The sequence below is a fragment of the Chrysemys picta genome, chromosome 6 (genome assembly GCF_011386835.1).
Source record: "Chrysemys picta bellii isolate R12L10 chromosome 6, ASM1138683v2, whole genome shotgun sequence".
Lineage (NCBI taxonomy): Eukaryota > Metazoa > Chordata > Testudines > Emydidae > Chrysemys > Chrysemys picta.
The window spans coordinates 12864798-12885110 of NC_088796.1; positions in this window are offsets into that span (position 1 = coordinate 12864798).

A 20313-nucleotide genomic window follows, 5' to 3' on the forward strand; every position below is an offset into this window, starting at 1 on the left:
TAGGCCACCCAGGGGTAAGCCCCTATGTTAGGAATATTCCCGTGCGAGCAGATCTGCTGCCAGAGCAGTGTAACAGGGCCATAAAACAACAGACTCAAGCCCTTGATCTCTTTGCTTACAGAGGCTTTTCTCCTACCTGGCTGGGTCTTCTAGGTGTTTCTGTCTGTAATGTAACAGACTGACAATAATAACAACGTGCTGGGTGGTGGTCTTGTGACTCAGGCACTGACATGGGACCCAGGAAATCTGGATTCAAATCCCACCCTCTGCAACAGACATAGACCCCAATCCTGCAAAGATTCACATGGGTGCTTAACTTGACTATTGCGGGTGGTTCAATTGATTTCAGTGGGACAGCTCACAATAGGAAAGTTAAGCATCTGCATTAAGTCTTTGTGGGATTGATGGAGGGAGGCTTTGCTGTGTGATCTTGGGCTAGTCACTTAATTTCTTTATGCTTCAGTTCCCCAACTGTAAAATGATGTAAAATGATCCGTCAGTGAGACAGCTGTATTCACAAAGGTGCTGTGAGAGGACTCCATTAATTCATAGTTTATTCATAGATTCTAGGACTGGAAGGGACCTCAATAGGTCATCGAGTCCAGTCCCCTGCCCTTATGGCAGGTCCAAATACTGTCTAGACCATCCCTGATAGACATTTATCTAACCTACTCTTAAATATCTCCAGAGATGGAGATTCCACAACCTCCCTAGGCAATTTATTCCAGTGTTTAACCACCCTGACAGTTAGGAACTTTTCCCTAATGTCCAACCTAAACCTCCCTTGCTGCAGTTTAAGCCCATTGCTTCTTGCTCTATCCTTAGAGGCTAAGGTGAACAAGTCTTCTCCCTCCTCCTTATGACACCCTTTTAGATACCTGAAAACTGCTATCATGTCCCCTCTCAGTCTTCTCTTTTCCAAACTAAACAAACCCAATTCTTTCAGCCTTCCTTCATAGGTCATGTTCTCTAGACCTTTAATTATTCTTGTTGCTTTTCTCTGGACCCTCTCCAATTTCTCCACATCTTTCTTGAAATGTGGTGCCCAGAACTGGACACAATACTCCAGTTGAGGCCTAACCCAGCGCAGTACCTCATTAATAACAATGAGGTACCCAGATATTAGGGTGATGCGGACCATATAAAGAGAAAGATATACACCCCGTTCTGCTTTATTTAAAAAGAGCAGGTGGAGTTATATTATATGAACAAGATCTTTTCTTGGGGAACTGTTGAATTTGGCTGATTCCAGCTCACTTACCAGAATGAATTACTAGACATGTGCTGCAGTTGGTTTCACCATTGTTATGTTTCATGCACGTTAACGAATACAAAATTGACTTTTTTTGTCTCATCGCCAGAGAAACCCCTTTCCCACCCCCCACACACAAATATTTTGATCGCAAAACTAAGACTGGCTGCTGAAGTCTGATTTCTGTGAGTTGAATCTAGTTTATTTTTAATCCGGGGACAGTCTGCAAAAGAAGCCATTTATTATAAGCAATTACAAAGCCAGCATTCAAAAAAGAGCTATGAGATGGTGAATAGTCCCCTCAAAGACAGCTGCAAGCTCACTAACATATCCCAGTGTTCGGGGAACATAAAGAAATGAGATTCCGAGTTGTGAGAAAGTGCTCGGCAATCTATTGGAAATCTGTTCCAACAAAGTATCCACTTTCAGCCATAAAGAGGGCCTCTCTGTGCAGGCTGTCTATTTACTCTTTGTCTTCAGCTGGAGAGACCAGTTCCTGGAGGATGGATCCCTTTGGTGTGTCATACAATCTCACCCTTCCCCTTCCTCCCCCCTTCCTTCATTACCCAACCAAAGGCTAAGTGTGTTCCCCCCCCCCCTTTCATAAATGGGCAGACAGCGTGGATGGCTCCTTGAATTTGCTCTGCCGGTTTCCCTTTCCAGCCTGGAACAGGTGGGGAGCTTCCAAGAGAGAAAGGAGAGAGTCCCGTGAAATAGCAGGGAAGAGGCTTGCTCCCTTCATGTTCAGTTAGGCAGGGCATGCAGCTTCCCTGGCATTGCTCGGAGGAAGCTGCTGCCTCTTTTTCTTTTTTTCTGTGAAAGGATTTTCCCTGGGATCCTTCTTTCCCCTTCCCCAGGTTTCTGTCCCCCTTCCCCACCACATACATTTCTTCTCTTGCTTCTGATTGACATAAACCCATGCAGAAGGGGAGTGGGAATCTGCTGAAATCTGGAGATTGGCTTCTTCCTGGTGGGTGTTATGGTTTTCCATGCACCAAGAGCCCCGCTGTATTTTCAGGGTGGCATTTACACCACACCCCTGCTTGGGGTTAGCATTGAGCTACAGCACCCCGGGAGCAGCCCTGGGGGAGAGGATTGTGCTGCAGGGCGGGCAGAAGCAATCTGCAAATGCTGCTGTGTGTGCAACCTGTAGCTCGCTCACTCCCCTCCTTGCACTGCCCCTACTCTACAAGCTGAGGTGGAAGAGGGAGGGGTTGTGACCATGCCTTTCCACCCCCCCCCCCTTTTTGGTGACTTGCTCCCAGGAGGTGGGGGGGGACCGAGATCAAAGCAGTCCATATGCTTCACAGAGTTGCTCTTGCAGGAAGTCCCCGCGAGGCAACACAGGGAGCTGATTGCACAGCTGAGCAAGGCCCATCAGATTTCAAATCAAGGGAATGCCTCTGGGGAGAGCACAGTGTGTGCATCTCTTCAGGAGCAGTCTGCATGAGAATGGCAGCTGCTTTTATAGGAGGATGGGGAGAGATGCTCCTCCAGCAGCCCAGGGGCCCTGCTCCTCTCTGCTCCCATCTCCATGAAGCAGAGAGGGGCTCTTAGGGAGGAAACGGACGGTGCCAGCTGTTTTTTTTTTTTTTTGTGAGCAGGGATAGGAGGCTGGGCCACTACTTTATTCCCAGCTGGAGTCTGGGGGCTACAGCCGGCCCTGAGCTGCTGGACTCTTCACAGCCTGGGAGGCTCCCACTGCCCACTTTCTCCATCTCGCCTGCTCCCATGCCGAGAAAAGCAACGGGCACCTCCTGAGCAGCTGGTCTCCCTCTCCCTGCTCTCCTAGGGGAATAGGGCAGAGCGGAGAAGAGCCCAGAGCTGCAGCAGCAAGGCGGGTGGAGCCCTGCAGAGTTGTCAGGCTGCGGGGGAGGGACTGAATTCACTTTATGGAGGAAAAGTGGAGCGGTTTGGCCTGAGTTACTGTTCTTGGGAGTAGGGTCAGCCTGTATTGCACAGTGAGGGGAACGCTGAGCCGAGACCACCCCTCTCTCCCCAGATCCCTCCTCCCCATAGCATCCTGAGAAACTCCAGCTGGGAGCTTCTCCCCAGACCCCCCAATCCCACAGCAAACAGAGCAAGGACCCCTCCCAGGTACTCCCCCCTCGAAACAGGTTACCCAAGATCTGTATTGAATTGACCCAGTGATTAAATGCCCTTAAAAGCAGGTTTTATGGTTTAAAAAAAAAAAAGCCATAATAATGCATCAAAACACGGGCCTTCCGCATTTTGGTCAAGCACTATGATGTATCACACTGGCAGGTTTGAAGGTCGAGAAATCTGGTGCCTGATGCGGAGTGTAATCCAAGTGTGTGGTCCGAGGGCTAGTCTACACGGCAGTGGTTTGTGTAGTTGCGGCAGAGCAGAAAAAACACCTCCACGAGGGCTGCAGCTACCACCGCTGGTGCACTGTCTACACTAGCACTTTACAGCATTGAAACTTGCTCACAGCCGAGCAAGAAAGTTGCAGCGCTGTAACGTGCCAGTGTAGCCAAGCCCAGAGATGGGCTGAGGAGGCATGTATGGGAGGATGCACCTTTAGGGTGCTGGAGTGAGAGACTCCCTCAGGGTGCAAGGTCTGCTGCTGCCAAAATCTCACCAGCTGTTCTCCCAAGCTTGCAGTGGGTTCCACACCCAGTGGGGAACCAGAATTGGAACTGGGTCTCCTGCTCGGGTTGCCAACTTTCCAGTTTTTCAAAACTGGACACTCCATGCCCCCACCCCGGTCACTTGCTTCCCTCCACCCCTCTTACTCACGTCCCCCAAAGTTGTTTGCTCTCCCTGAACTCAGGAGCTGCCGCGGAGCCTGCCAGCCTGCCCAATTGGGGCATGGGAGGGTGGAGAAGGGGTCAGTCCCTGGAGCGAGGGGCTGGAGAGAGCCAAGGCCCCGGGAGGCTGAGAAGGCAGGATGGGCGGTGAGCCCGGCCGCTGGCCCTGCTCCTCAAACGCTCTGTGCTGTCAAGATCCCTCCCCCTCCAGCAGCAGCTGCTCTTTCCGTCCTCCTGGCAGTGGATGCAGATTGCGGTTACTGGACTTTTGGTGTCCAGTCAGCAGTACTGACTGGACACTGCACAGGTCCCCCTTTGACTGGACTTTCTGGTCAAAAACTGGACACCTGGCAACCCTAGTCACCTCGAACCAGTCAACCTGTCCGATCTCAAAAGCAAAGCAAGATTGGGGTTGGGCTGTCCTTGCAAGGGCGACCTCCCAGGGAAAGCGCGGGAGGGCGCTGTAGGAAGTGGTGTTGGTGGTGCAGTAGAAAGCCCCCTCCCGCGGGTCACTCTGACACGATGTAAAAGGGGTGCTCTGGTCAGGTTCATGTCAGTCAAAGAGCCCCTTGCACTATTCTCAGGAGCAGCTGCAGATGCTAACCCTAATGTCTTGGGTAACGGCATACTCACTGTCTATCCCATATGGCTTCCACTGGTTACAGGCCTGCTTCTGCAAGATCCTCAGCGCCTCCTGGGAGGTGCTGAGTGCCCCGACAACTGATGAAGTCAATGGGAGTTGAGGGAACTCATCATCACGTTGCAGCAAGGACTAAGCACCTTACGGTATGGAGCCTTAGGGTGCTACTTCCTGTCCTGAACTGGTGCTGCGTGTCCCATAGGAACCTCTCTGGTGACCGGATGGCAGTTCGGAGTAGGTGTGGCTTTGTGGACCGCCACCCCACAATGCAGCAGTGCAAACGCTGGGGAGGGCATCAGCTGGTGAATCCCACGTGGGTACAGCTGCCCTGGCTGGTAGAGAGGCATGTAAATTCCACCCCTCTGTTCTAGCAGGGGCAAGCCCATGCCCATAGTTCATATAGCACCGTGGGGCCTGGCTGGCTGAAGGATATTGCGACATTTTTGTTCCACTTTATTTTGTAGCTCTTGACTGAGAGCTAAGAACTTCACATGAACTTATTATGGTCTCCTACAAGGCAAGTTCTAGCTAGCAGGCAGCAATGTGTATCTTGGATAGCACTCTCTGTTTGTGATTGTTACTTTTCTGACTGACTTGTGCCAGACATAGAGAGACATGGAACGGATCCGAGCATGCGCTCATCTAGAAGCTATGTTGAAATGACAATAGGATCATCATAACGTTTTAGAAATCCCTCATCCAGTCCTTGGGGGATAATTACTGAGGCAAAATATAGAGACATATCATATAAAATTATAATTTTATAACCATATAAAATATGTGGTTCCCAAAGAGGAACCGTTATTGCCTTAGAAAAGCAGCGTGGGGTGCTTTGCTCTCAGCTATTTGGCCTTTTAATAATAGACTTAATTAAAACATGCATGATAATGCAGGTCATAGGAAGAGTGAAAGCACGTGTGTGAGAGCTAGGGGACAACATCAGTCCCACAGGGCCCTGGTGTCTTGAAGAGTCAAAAAAGGTGACGCACCAAATTAAAATTTTACCTTCTTTATAGGCTGCAGAGTCATGACATGGATTCATCAGTGCATGGTTGAAACTTGTGGGGTTTGAGATGTAAATCCTCTTGGGGGTTCTCAGAACAAGTTCGCGGTCACTGACTTTTCCCCCTGTAATTAAAATCTGTTTTATTTTCCACTGGGGTGATTCAACAACAGGTTTTTCAAGTTAATGAGAAATCAGTGAGGTGTAGAAGGGATAGAATAAAACAACCCAAAGCAAAGTTGTTGGCATAGAGCTGCTATTGTATATTAGAGCTGGTTGAAATTTATTAGGGCAACAATTTTTTTCACCAAAAAATGGCCTTTTCTGAATAGGAAATTATCACCAAAAATGTTTGTTTTTCCAAAATTTTCCATTATTATTGTATTATTGCTCCTCTTCCATCTTTTTCCCCCTCCTCCTTTTCAGTGGCAAAATGGAGAAAGACAGAAAAGAGAGGGAAAAGGGGGAAAGGGAAAATAAAATAAAAAGTAGAAGTGAATAGTGTTGCATAAAATCAAATAAATACAAAATCATTCATTTTTGAAATGAGTGGAACAAAAATTTCTTCAAACTCTTTCCTAAAATGTCTTCCCCGTTGTTTTTTTGATCCTCTCTGCATTCATGGTGCTGCTGTATTTATTTTTTGGGGGATTTTTTCCCCCCTCTATGCCATCAGTCTTCACTCATTTTTTCACTCCATTCTCTCCAGAGAATTTTTCACGGTATATTTTCCCCTCTTGCTCTCACAGTCTCCCAAGTGGGAGGTGACCCTTTTCCTTCCCTTGCACTATTCAACTCCGAATTAAACTCTAAACTCATTCCATTCAATAGGGTTTGAAATTGGCAAAGCAAGCTTATCCATCCTGCGATTGAGCCTCACCATAAAATTATCGTGAAAACATAAGGGGATAGGATGCTGCTTCCCAACCCAAGAGTCGCGCGGCTCGGAGGATAGCAGGGAGCGTGCCAGCCCTGCTACGCGACGGCGCTGCGTCGTCATGTGCTATTGCAGAATTTGTTATTTAGAGAGTAGTTCAATATATTGGAGAATAATCAAATATTAGCCAGTTATCTAATAGAAAAGGAAAGTGTGTCATTCATGTATCTCTTGTATATAGTAACCATAAGCATTTTAAACAAAATGTCCCACTCAAATTTCCCATGACTTTAAACTAATTTTTCTCAGACAAGGACAAAGGAACAGGTCATGAGTTAAGGATCTACCAAACAAGCTGAGTTTGAACGAAATTGGCCCAGGTAGTTTTGAGTCGTGCCTGAATGGAACATATGAGAAATGGGTCGGCTGATTTTGCTCAAACTTTTGAAAACCATTCTCTACTAATTTGACAAAACAGAGACAATGTCAGCCTCAAATAAATGTCTTTGAGAAAGTTCTGGACAGTTGGGGGAAAAAAGGTCAGAATGAAGGTTGGTGTGTGTCACAACCAGGATTCGGGTAATCAGACCTAGTCGTCAGACCAGGAATCAAGCCAGGGGTCAGAGCCAGAGTCAGAATTGGGAGTTGAGCCAAGGGTCTGAGTTGGGAGACATGGGGCAGGGATCAGGAACAAGTCAGGAAAGCAGGGCTTAGGAGTCAGGCAAGAAGGCAGTGTCCAATGTGCCAGCCAACCAGGAATTCACCTGGCTGTGTCGACAACTTCCTGTGCTTCCTTCTGGCTTAAATAGCACAGGCTGACCAGTTGGTGGGGCTGGGTGTTGTTCTGGTCAGGACTTCCATGGGTGGTGCCTCTGGTAGGGCTCGGATTCCATTAGCCACTCAAAGCATGTCTGCACTACAAAATGAAATCAACGTAACTTACGTCGGCATACAGCTGCTGCAGTAATTACAAGCTTGTGCATGTCTACGCTTTGCTCCTTGTGTTGGCAGTGCGTGTCCTCACCAGGAGCACTTGCACCTATTAAGGTGTCAGTGTGGGGCATTGTGGGACAGCTTCTGAAAGCCAGCAATAGTTGATGTAAGCAACGCAGTGTCTACACTGACACTGTGTCAATCTAACTACATAGACATTGACTCTCTGCCTCTCATGGAAGTCAGTGTAGTGGGCGAGTTATGTCAGTGGCAGTGAAATTGTAGTGTAGACCCTTACGCTGTTAGGTCAATATCAGCTGCCTTGTGTCAACCTAACTCTGTAGTGTAGACCAGGCCTCAGCCCACTAACTGTTTATAAAGAAGACACCTGGTGGCAGCCGGGAGCCAAAGGTTGCCTGGAGATCCTCACAGTTGGAACGCCAGCCCTTGGCATAAAACAAGGAAAGCCACAGCAGCCTTTTAATACAACTCAATAACAACTCTGGAGTCAAAATAAAGAATTCAATATCTAATTAAAATTGGAAAGGAATTGTAGGTAGGCAGAAGGTAATTACCCACACAAGAATTTGGCCAGGCATTGACTGGCATTTCTATTGCAAAAATGACAAGGGATTTATAATTGCTGTGTCCTGTTGTTAGGACTTTGAGGTTATATAGAGTCTTATCATATTATGAGGTCTTGAGGCACTTTATGAAACATCTACAACAATTGAGTAATGCCATGCACAGGTGCCTGTTGAGCAACTGAAATCTTCACTTTGAAATCAAAGAGTTAAAGAGTAGTAGCACCTCTGACGTTTTATGGCACGGCTGCCCATTGAGAAATTGCTAACTGAAAGCAATGGCTATCTAATGTGGCCTCCCTTTTTACCGGTGAAATGAGTAAACCAACATTATGTTACTGCAGCTGGTGTTTAGGGCTGTAACCGAGTGACCAGATCAGAGAAAGCTCAGATTAAGATTTCAAAGATGTTTATAGGTCTGGAAGCTAATTTGGAATGAAACTGGCAACCAGCATAACAGAGCCAAATGTGGATATGCAGTTATGTGTGACATCAGACATCATGGAGGCATTATACATGGGTACATTATAAATATACAATGGCTGATGCTCCTCTCACATACACCAGAGTAACTTGAAGTCAATGGAGTTTTGGAGGAAAGTGAGAACAGATTCAGGCCTATAGCTAGATAGGGCCATTGGGAATTCTGCTAGTAGCAATTTGTACCAGATATGGGTGCTGCAAAAGCACTATATGGCAGAAGGAAACACTGGTCTCAACATTGGAAAGAGGGAGGAGGGAACAAGATCTGACAGTGTTCTTTAAATGGTAAAGAGCAGACTTTCATCGCATGCAGTTCAAATCTTGAACCATAACCCAGCTGAACACTGAACACATTTAACTGTGATTGGAGCTGCTGCTGAGGTGCTGAAGCCTTGATATTGACTAGGCACATAGACTGCATAGAGGTAGCAGAAGGAATATTATGGCTAATTTTAACGTAAATCTGTGCCTTTGGCATTTGAATGAAATGTAAAGCCATGTCGATAGATCAGATTGCAGAGGGAAAGCATGTGCAGATTAAAAGCAGGGGACTGAGGACAGAGCCTTGTGAAATACCCAAGACAACTGATTCACCAGAGGAGATGAAGTTGTTGAGAGACATATGAACTGCTTGTGATTGGCCCGCAAGAAAAAAAAGCGTTCCAGTCACGCCAACAGATGTCATCAGGCATTTGAGGAGAATCAAATGTTGAGATGTGTCAAATGCAGCTGTGAAGAATGACAAGAAAGACAAATGTAGAAGGCAGCTCGCTAGCCGTAGTTAGAAAGAGGCTGTTGACAATCTGAACCTGGAGATTTTGCTGTGCTCTCCAACCAGTCCAGAAACGTGTAACCAGGCTGTTAAGTGATTGTAGAAGATGACTATTATTTATGTTCTGTTAGCACCTACAGGCCCCTGCTGAGACTGGAGTCCCATCATGCTATGCACTGAGCACACGGTGACAGTCCTTGTCCCAAAGATCTTATACTCTATGGGGGGGAGGGATAGCTCAGTGGTTTGAGCATTGGCCTGCTAAACCCAGGGTTGTGAGTTCAATCCTTGAGGGGGCCACTTAGGGATCTGGGGCAAAAATCAGTACTTGGTCCTGCTAGTGAAGGCAGGGGGCTGGACTCGATGACCTTTCAAGGTCCCTTCCAGTTCTAGGAGATGGGATATCTCCATTAATTTAATTTAATTTAATTTAATTTAACAAGGCGATCAAAAGGTGGGATGGGAAACTGAGGCACGGAGAGAAGGAAGTGACTTTTGCAAGGTCACCCAGCATATCACTGCTAGAGCTGGGAATGGAACCCAGCCTCGTGAGTACCAGTCCACTGGGCAACCCAACCTCTCAATCAGACAGGGGCTTTAGCCAGAAAGGGGAGATAGGAGTCCCATTCACCACTGTGTAAGCAGGTAAATCTCCATTGATTTCAATGGAGCTGACTCCACTAAAACCACCTGTGGATTCAACTGTGACCTTCCAGCATGGCAGAAACCTGAAAATATTGGAAATCTCATAAAAGGGCTTAACCTCATGAAGTTTTTAGCATATTGCAGACTAAGAAGGCTCAGGTAATGGTGAATGAATCTCATGTAACCATATACATGTTCAGATTCTTCTCTCTGGTTGTTTGTGTGTTAACTTTTTACGTTTTGTTTTGTTTGTTAGCATTCACTTAAGTCAGTGTCCCTGTGGTATGTTTAATATAAAGAGATCAAATTCCAAGGGAAAGAGGGACTGCCTCTCTGTTAAGTAATGAACTCCCTGATCAGGGTGTAATAAACTAACCTCACTTAGTTGGAATGAATCACCTGCATTTCTAATCAGTTTGCAGCCTGCTGCTGAACCAGGATTACTCCACAGAAAGGGCTTCATTGTGGTAAAAGAGTTAATCGAGTTGAGCTCTCCTTCTAAAATGCTAAAGGTAGTAGTGGTAGTAATCCAGGATCCTGCAGAACAGTGGCTCTCAATCTTTCCAGACTACTGTACCCCTTTCAGGAATCTGATTTGTCTTGCGTACCCCCAAGTTTCACCTCACTTAAAAATGACTTGCTTACAAAATCAGACATAAAAGTGTCCCAGCACACTATTACTGAAAAATTGCTTCCTTTCTCATTTTTATCATGTAATTATAAATCAAATGGAATATTAATATTGTACTTCCATGTCAGTGTATAGTACATAGAACAGTATCAACAAGTCATTGTCTGTATGAAATTTTAGTGGGTACTGCCTTCACTAGTGCTTTTTATGTAGCCTGTTGTAAAACCAGGAAAAATCTAGATCAAAGAATCATAGAATGTCAGGGTTGGAAGGGACCTCAGGAGGTCATCTAGTCCAACCCCCTGCTCAAAGCAGGACCAATCCCCAACTAAATCATCCCAGCCAGGGCTTTGTCAAGCCTGACCTTAAAAACCTCTAGATGAGTTGATGTATTCCCTTAAAGACCTCTGCATACCCCCAGGGGTACACGTACCCCTGGTTGAGAACCACTGCTGCAAAGAACCACAAATCTGCAGCCCTCAAGAAACTTTAGGGTTGTCTTTATGCTGCACGCTTTGTTCACTCAGAACTTCACAGCAAAAGATCTCCAGCTATCCACACAATCTTCTAGGAAACACAGGGAAATGAGACCTGAATTTCTAAAGCCAAAAAAAAAAAAAAAAAAAGAGAGACAACTTTAGTTAGTTATTTTTTTTTTAAAAAGCTCCTCCTTGTACCTTTTCAAAAAACAACTCTTTCAGGTCTTCTTTATGCATTACAAAAAGGGGACAAACTTCATTTTAATTTCCTGTTCCATTCACCTTTAACATACAGGGTATGAAAGGAAAACTCAACCACGCGACTATAAACCAGTACATAGTATATGAGATGCTGACTGCTGCAATGCTAGGTTCCCTAGGGATGTGCGTCTCTGCCCAGAAATTGGGTGAAAACTTTAAAAGGAGAATCAGCCTCCCTCCCTCTGAATTTAACAGCCATAAAATGGCAAACAAGGGCTTGCAAGCAGTTGTCTCTGCAGTAGTCAGATCAGCTTAATCCATGTCATGCTGGGAGATGGCATTTGCATTAGTGCTAACGTCCAGCATGCTGGTGCTACATAGCAGGGTGCAAAAGAGTTAATCAGATTCTGGTTGCAAACTCCTATTTTCATTCAGATCAGAAAAATAAAATAATCCAGATTAATAGTACATCTATATTCTGAGACTGGTGACTGCTTACATTTTTCAGATGTATCCAGATGTATGCTATGGATAAACTAAGCATGGATTAAAGAAGCCTCCGACTGTTGTGAAAACCAGGGTATCAGTGCAAGTTAGGACAAAGCAAATCCTAGAAAACAATATAGCAAAAAAACCCAACAACAACAATGGCCTGATGAAGATAAAGAATTGGAAGTAAAGTAAATAGGAATAGAAAAGCTCCTTATTTTGTCATTCATGCAAAATGCTTTACAGAGCTACATAACACGAAGCATAAATTAATAGTAAACACAGTAATTACTCTAATGCCTAAGAATCCCAATCCTGGACCAGGACCCCGCTGTGTGAGGTGCTGTACTAACACAGAACAAAAGACGGTCCCTGCTGGCAGTGCTGGCAGAGGGGTCGGGTGGCTCAACGGCGCAATAAGGTATTTGAGCTGAAAGGTTGGGCAGGGCCAACCCACAAAAGGCCTTTAATATAAAGACCAGTGGTTTGTGTTTATGGTGGAGAAGGGGGAGTCAGTGGATGGACGTAAAGAGTGGGGACCATCATTGGGCCAGACCCACAGCCCCTTTGCACATTGGTGCTGCTGCCAGGTCAGTGGACTGCACCTGTTTGCTCTTCCTCACACGAGGGACGGACGTTTCCTCCCAAGGCAGACTCTTTGGTTACTAATTATCTTACAGTGCCCCAAAGTGTGCCAGACACCTCCCACTGCAAATGAGAAGATGCAGTCCCCACTCCAAAGCACAGTCATTCTAGCTTAACCATGATAGAGGGCATGTCTACACTGCACAACAGGCTCTGACTTCAGTTTGAGCCCAAGCTCTGTTTCTGTCCACACACAAATCAATCTGACTCAGGTCAGCAAGCCCTCAGGACCTGGGTCCTAGGACCCTGCTAGAGGGATGGGTCAGATCCCCAATCCCACAGTAGTGACTCCATTCCAAGCCCTGTGATTTTGCAGTGTGGACACAGGTCAAGCTGCAGATCTGAGTCAGAAGGTCTGCATAGTGCAGTATGGACACGTTAGCATGGTGGTGAGACTCAGGTCCAGCTGCTACAAACCCAGGTTTACAATGCAGTATGGACGCTCAAGCGTGGGCTTGGAAACATCGAGTCCATAATCCTGTGTCCCACAGACATAGGTTTACAGTGCAGAATAGATTTACCCACAGTGAATGTGAGCAACAAAATGGAAGGACAGAACGAGGAAGAAAGGTTGGAGTTAGGGCATTAGGGTCGCTGGGAGCTAGCAGAAGCTAGTGCACAGCACAATGGAGTAAAAACTTACCTAGCAGCCAAATGCAAATGAAGAGGCTGATTTATTAATTTGTATTACCATAATGCCTAGGAGCCCCAGATACAGCCCAGGACCCCATTATGCTAGGCACTGTACAAACATAGAATTAAAAGAGAGTCCCTTTCCCAAAGAGGAGAGGGACAGATGCAAATAAAGACATGTATGCTCATGTGGGAAGCTGTACCACTATGGGTCATGAAGCATGGTCTTCAAAGGGCAAGGAGAGGTAGCAGGAGCCTCGCATGTCAGTGTCCCTGTCAGAACCTTTTGTCTGATTCTTTCTCTCCCTTCTCATACATAGTAGAGTGTCCTGGGAAAAGCAGCATCCTCTGGTGTCCCATTAACTCTGTGTCTCCTCTCCCAGCAGGGTCTGCCTCATGGTGGAACTTCATCCCTTTGTTCTTTTCCCCCTGGAACCCTGTGGTGTCCCATCCACCAGTATATTGTCTCCAATCCACATTCTTGAGGCATGTCTGAGCTTGTCCCTCCTGAGGCTCCCTCCTCTGGGAGTCTGCCTGTGTAAGAAATCTGCCCTTTCCCATTACAGTGACCTCCTAGCAGACTTCATGAGGATACAAACACACAGACAATGACAACTCATGTGGTCAGATGTGTTCCCCAGTCACACCTCTAAGCCAGTGTAAACAGGAGCAGAGCTACAGCATGGCAAATAGAATGACGCATTTAGCTGTACAGCTAATAACAAAGGGTTATCGATCAAGATGAAATTGGAAAAAGAAACGGAAGTGGAGGAATACAGGAAGGATGATCCAGATGGCCGGACCTGCAGAGGGATGGGACTCTTGCAGCAACGGTGGGAAGACTAGGAGTCCTTGTGTCACCTTAGAGACTAACACATTTATTTGAGCATAAACTTTTGTGGGCTACAGCCCACTTCTTCGGATGCATAGGATGGAGCATATAGTAAGAAGATATATATACACATACAGAGAACATGAACAGGTGGAAGTAGCCATACCAACTGTAAGAGGCTAATTAATGAAGATGAGCTATTATCAGCAGGAGAAAAAAAACTTTTGTAGTGATGATCAAGATGGCTTAAGCCTTTTCTGCATGGGAAGGTTTTACCAGTTTTATGGCAGTAGTTTTACTGATATAGCCCCCCCTTATGGACACTTATCCAGTACAATAATAGCTTAAACCCCTTCCCAAAAGACATAAGCTAAACCAGAATAAAGGCACTTTTAGCCTTGGTCTACACTAAAAAATTAGGTCAGCCCAGCTATGTCACTCAGGGGTGTGTAAAACTGACCCCCCTGGGCAGTAGTTAAGCCTACCTAACCCTTGGTATAGACAAGTATCAGGGGATAGCCGTGTTAGTCTGTATCCAGACTAACTTGGTATAGACAACGCTAGGCCGATGGAAGCATTCTTCTGTCACCCTAGCTACGGCCTCTCTGGGAGGTAGATTACCCATGCTGACAACACGGGAGAACCCCTCCTGTCGGCATAGGTAGTGTCTACAACAAAACGCAACAGCTGTGCCTCTGTAGCATCTCAAGTGTAGATCAGCCCTGATCCCCTGGTGTACCCCAGGCCGTGTGTGTGCACAGAACTGAGCCCAGCTTCATAGCAGATTGCAGTACAGCAGAGAGCAGGCATGAGGACACAGGCAGGTCATCAGAGAGAGAGGGGCTAGGCTGATCTGCTCCTGCATAGTGCTTCTGTGCTTTCCCTTGCTGCATTAGGGGATGTGCAGGCTGCTTCCTCCATGAGGAAATAGGACAAGGTCAATTTTCATTCTCTTCAACGCCTCCATGCATCTCTTCAGTGACCAGCTCCGCCTGGAGAGGTCATGGGGTGGGGAAGAGAAGGGAAATAGATTTGGCCTTTTATGTCCATCATATTTTCTCTTATTACAAACCTCCTGTTTTCTAGGATAAAAAATTATCTGCGAAAATGCTGAGTAGACAAGAAAAATCTCTGCATAAGATGCCAAACTGTGTCCAGAACATGAGTTTGAAAGTAATAACAGTACCAACAAACCCAGAATACTAGCTCTGTTTGTAGGATAATACTTAGAGCATTCCCACCCACCCACTTACACAAGTTACAAAGCTACTAATTAAATGAGGGTAGATTGGGTTTGGTCCCTCCCCCCTCCCCAACCTGCTGCTTTGAAACTGCAAACAAATCAACTGAGTTGGTTCATTATAAATTCTTGGGTGCTCCTATGATGTTTTCTTACGGAAATTTCAGCTTGGTTTTTTCGCATCTGGGATAGACTGGAACCATTTCAGGTCAATGATGTGCCAATTAATAAGTCCTCAAAGTATGTAGGGCGTCAACACAATAGAGCATAATTGTGTATTGTGTTAAGAATTCATGGGGTTTTTTTTTTAAAAAAAAACCTCCACCCTCTTTAGGGCTTGATCTTGCTCTCACTGAAGTCTGTGACAGTACTCCCATTGTCTTCCACGAGGACAGGATCAGAGCCTTCATTATATATATTTTCCAGTTTTAAACCATCTTAAGCAATTGTCAGTGGTAACAGACTAGACAGTGGGTGTTTTGTTAAGATTATTACCATTGTATGGAGGAGCACAGTAGATTGATATTATTGGAAGGGCTGATATACATATGTTGCTGATAGGGAAAAAATTGTGAGTTCTCTTTCCAAGTAAAATCGCTCTTATGCAATAATACTATTGCAAAGAAAACAAACCCATGAGATCAATCACAAAAACCTACATTTAGGGAAGACTAAAGGTCTTTCCTAAACTAACAACAGGACAGAACTGTTTTTCAAAATCAAGGCTGAAAATCCAGACAGACACTTTGGCTTTAAGCCGCTGCTGTATTCCGCACCCCCCCTCCCTCCCCCGGCTGCAAGGGGGTGAATTCAGGACAGAATAGCTGCCTGGGTTTTCCACCTTAATGCTGAATATCTTTGCTTTTGTGGGTTTTAAATGAAAGCTGAAACGCCAATGCAGCTTAAATGCTATTTAAAAATAAATGTATCGTAGTTAAATGGCATGTTTGCAGGGATGTTTCAATGATTCAGGAAGGGACATTTTGCCTGTGGAAGACTGGTACAGACTAATCACACTAGCATTCCCATTTTTAAAGGGTGGATTTGCTTATCCTAAGGGGGACAAATATATCCCTTTACATATAAATAAATTTAGAATAACCTGGCATGGGTGTGGGGGGGTGTGATTTCCTGCGTGTGTGTCCACTGAATTCAGTAAATGTTATTAGAGACACAAGGTGGGTGACGTAATACCTTTTATTGGCCTATTTCTGTTGGTGAAAGAGACAAGTTTTCGAGCTACACAGAACTCTTCAAACCAGGATGCCTCCTAGAACTTGGGAGACATAGATATAAGTCTCAGTTCCATCACAGACTTCCTGTGTGATGTTGGTCAAGTCACATAGCCTCCCTGTGCCGCTGTAGAACGGGGATAACACTTCCCTGCCCCACAGGGATGTTAGGAGAACTACATTAAAAACTGTGAGGAGCTCAGACACTACTGTAATGGCGTCCTGGTAAGTGTTAGAGATAGAATGGGGCTTCAGGGGGATTCAAATAGTCATTTGCAGGATTGTGGCCTACTTGTCAGAGGTGCTGCTGAGCTCTTGTCATTCAGCACCTCCGAAAACCAGGTGACACGAAAGCTATGACGAAACATGATTGGTCCATGAGGAGGTTGTGACCCGCACCAACCTCCATTCAGACCTTTTTTTCCCCAACTGTCCAGAACTTTCTCAAAGTTTCTTATTTAAGGCTGACATTTTCTCTGTTTTGTCCATGAGGAGGGAGAAAGTGGCTATGTGGGAGGTTGCTTGTCTCTGTGTAGCCACCCTCACCCTCTTCAATACATCCCTAAAGGGGTATAGGGAAAAGTATGTAAGCGAGGTGGAGGAGCAGCACTAAGTGGTGTTTCAGAGTAGCAGCCGTGTTAGTCTGTATCCGCAAAAAGAACAGGAGTACTTGTGGCACCTTAGAGACTAACAAATTTATTAGAGCATAAGCTTTCGTGGGCTACAGCCCACTTCTTCGGATGCATATAGAGTGAAACATAAGCACACACAAAATTAATTCTGCTTGAGGGACCTTTTACTTCCAGTATACACCTGGGCAGGATCCATCCAGTTGGGGGCCAGCTTCCCTATGGATCTCAAACCCTCCAACTTCTGTTTTGTCCCCACCCACTTTGCACCTACCAATGGAGCTATGGGGTTTTTGCATTAATGCATTTCCTTCTGAGTACTTTTTGCAGGAATGAAGCATGTGGGCTAGTATTATTCGTGCCAGGATTGAAATTGCACAGCAGTGGAGTGACATTTTTTTGTATTTATCTTGTAGGTCTGTATTGCTTTCTGATGGAGGGAGTTTGTGTTGCTTTTAATGAGGTAATACTCGGGGCACAATACATGGTTTTAGATATCGATCAATAGGAGGAACTGTCCTAGTTTTATTCTCCACTGCTGTACACACAGTACCAGCTTGCAGAATTGCTGAAGGTTTTCTCCCAGGGTTTTGCTCCATTTTGTAGTCTTGAGTTAGAGCTGACTTTGTTCTGACCTAGTGACTAGTTTGACTTGTACTGTCACACAGTATTCATGCCGATGGCTTTTAACCTGGTCAAAAATGTCAGTTGTTTTTCATGGGAATTTTTTAAAAAACGAGGTGTGTGGGTTTTTTTTTAAGCTGCTGCAGTTTTTGGGAGGAAGCCAAATATGATTTTTTAAAATAAAAATGTTGCGGGGGTGTGTGGGGGTGTGTGTTGTGTTGGTCAAAATGTTGAGTCTTCTGGGGTGGGGAGGAAAGAGAGAGAGAGAGAAAGTTTGCATTTGGTTGGAAAAACTGGAAAATGGTTTGGTTTGGGGGTGTGGGGAAGGCCATTTTCAACCAGCTTGAAGTGGCATGTCTTTATCTAGTGATTTCTTTATATGGTGGAGTCCACAGAAGTTTTTTTTTTTTTTTTTTTTTTTTTTTGGCAGTGCTTATATGTAGCTGGTTTGAAACTTCCTGATGCATTTATTATGAGGCCTAAGGGTGAATAATTTAGGGTGTCTGTTTTCTATGTGGATTCTGTGTGTCTCTACATTTTCCAGCTTTTACCATTCTGGATTGCTACATTTTGTTCCTTTTCACTTGGATTATGTTCTTTCCAGGTCTCCTCAATTAGTTCCACCAACATCAGATTTTATGAAGGAAAAAACTAACTTTTTTCTATGATAGCCCCAGTCAAGTTATGTGCACTGTTTCTTTAAATTGGTAGCAGGAAACCAGACCACAGAGAGACTGGGAAAAGCTCTAGCCCTGAAGTTCTACAGTGAAGCAAAGAGAAACAGAATAGCTTTAGGGGCAATACAGTTGTCCTTATTTTCATACAGTTCCTGGTTCAGTGTTAGAAGAAAGGGACTACTGTGATTATTTCATTGTCACATGAGCAATGATTTACCCTTCTGCAGAATGTTGTGGTATATGTAGCACAGAATGGCCTCAGACAGTATTTTAAAATAGAGATTTCCTTCCTTTTCTTGTTACTTTATGGCAATCAATGTCAAACCATCGCTCTTACCTTTTTTGTTTTGTTCAGTAGCATATTATTTTCCAGTTAGTTGTATATTTAAGGGTTTCCTTGCTGTTGTTTTTAGCACTCTGTGGAGGGCTTTTGGGTTGAAATGGACACCTTTTCAGGTCTGGCTGTTGTCTATGTCTGTACATCTTTGGGTGTAGGATGTACATGCATATGGGAGGGACCCAGGTGCTGCTGTCCTTGTGCAGTATGTGTGTACCTCTGAGTATGTAAAGTTTGTCTCTCTGTATGTTTAATTATGGCTCTGTATGCATGTCCTAGGTAATTTAATAGGGATTTACACAATAGGGTTCTGTAGAAATGAAACAGGATTTTATAAAAAATATTCCAAATCCATATAGATTTTAATAGAGAATGATGATATCCTTGCTATAGAATTTTTAAACTGTCCTATAGAATTTAATAGTGACCTTTATCCCTGTTATAGGATTCTATAGACTGGCTTAGAAATTCTACAGAGAGAATATGATTCTCTGCTCACTCTGTAGGACTTTCCATAAGCATATGTGCAGGGTGTCAGTGCATGTCTGACTCTGTGTATGTGTCTGAATAGGACAGTGGCTCTCAAACTTTTGTACTGGTGATCCCTTTCACATAGCAAGCCTCTGAGTGTGACCTGCCCTTATAAATTAAAAACACTTTTTTATATATTTAACACCATTATAAATGCTGAAGGCAAAGCAGGATTTGGGGTGGGGGCTGACAGCTCGCGACCCCCCATGTAATAAGCTCGCAACCCCCTGAGGGGCCCCGACCCCCAGTTTAAGAACCCCTGGACTAGGGTATTCCCCTTTGTCTTTGAGTGGTTAGGGAGTGTGCATTTATATGTGTATGTATATCTATATGATTTGGCTGCATATATATGACTTTGAATGTTCAATGTGCATGTTTATGTGTCACTGTCTGTGTATCTCTGCTCTATCTGTGAGTGTAGGGTATATGTATGCAGTGTATATGTTGTGTGCCTCTGTCTAGGTGCATGTATAGCGTACATATTTGTGCCCTCTCTCTGTGTGTGTCCATGCCTGTGTGTGTACCTACACTTCTTACATATTTGTGTAGATTGTGTATATGCTGTGTATATGCCCGATTGTGTATCTTTATATGTACCTCTCCATGCCTTAGTGGAGAAGACCTATAGAATGTAACAGGAATTAAACCAACAGAGATACTTAATAGGATTCTACAGAAATTACTCTGAAAAGCTACAGGATTTAATAAAGCCATTTCTGTAGTCTTCTTAACCATTCTGTAGAGTTCTATAGCAGGGTTATCATTCTCTCAACTTCTATAGGACTTTTTATAAGGGTATGATCTGTGTCTGTGTTCATATGTTGGGTGTGTTGATGTCTCTGTAAATTTGTGTGTCTCTTGATGTATGTATAGACTGTATGTTTGTGTATGTGTGCCTATGTATGTCTGGGTGTGTATGTGTTTTTGTGGACGGTTGGCATACAAGTGCCTGTGTGTGTGTCTTTGTATGTAGGATGGGTGAGCCAGATATTTAAAGGTTGTAAGGTGCTTAGCTGCATCTTTAGGCATTTAAATACCTTTAAAAATCTGGCTCTGTCTGTTTTTGTACTGCATGTTTATCTTTGTCTCTGTGGGTGTGCACACACACATGATTCTCTATGGGTGTGCACACACACACGATTCTCTGTGGCTCGGGTGTGGAGCATATGTGAA